The sequence below is a fragment of the Cicer arietinum genome, chromosome 8 (genome assembly GCF_000331145.2).
Source record: "Cicer arietinum cultivar CDC Frontier isolate Library 1 chromosome 8, Cicar.CDCFrontier_v2.0, whole genome shotgun sequence".
NCBI classification, from domain to species: Eukaryota; Viridiplantae; Streptophyta; class Magnoliopsida; order Fabales; family Fabaceae; genus Cicer; species Cicer arietinum.
The window spans coordinates 26,413,548-26,414,272 of record NC_021167.2 but is presented as its reverse complement, the minus strand read 5'-3'; positions in this window follow the sequence as shown (position 1 = coordinate 26,414,272).

Sequence of the window (725 nt, the reverse complement as noted above, 5' to 3'; positions counted from 1 at the left end):
AAATAAAAACAATAATTATTAAATAAATAAATAATTAGATCAAATGAAATAAGAATTTTTAAAATAATGGACATGATATATATAACTTAAGTATGTTATTTATATGAAATACATGATATTTAAAAATTTATGTAAATTTTGTTGAAATATCTTTCATTTTGGTACTACTCACAAAATACTACAGAAAAATAATATTCTCATTACAAAAAAAATTACAATACACATAAAAACTATGGTTATCTTTTATCTTTAAATTTGCATGTTAGTCTTCATTAATCTTTCATTTCTTTTGAATTTGCATGATATTTAATAATAAATTTAGAATGTAAAATGTATAATAGATTAGTAAAATAGTAGTTTTAAAAAAATCATTACACACTTTCACAAAAACTCGTCAAATCGTGGTGGAACAAATTTGTTAAATCAGTGGTTGAAGTTTGAAAAACCATTACTCCTACATAAAAACCGTCGTCGATAATGAATTGTATTTTTTTTAATTCCTAAATAAATTTTATATTTATTTAAATATATTATTATTTTTCTCCTCGCTGGAAATTAACTTGAATTAATGGCGCCTACTCTTCAATATAACTTTGTGCTAACAGTGTTTATTAGATAAACTAAAATCAAAATTATTAAGACCGACAACAACTATGTATGAGAGAAATCTTATAAGTATACATACGTATAATTTTTTTAAACAAAATTTAAAAACATAAACAATA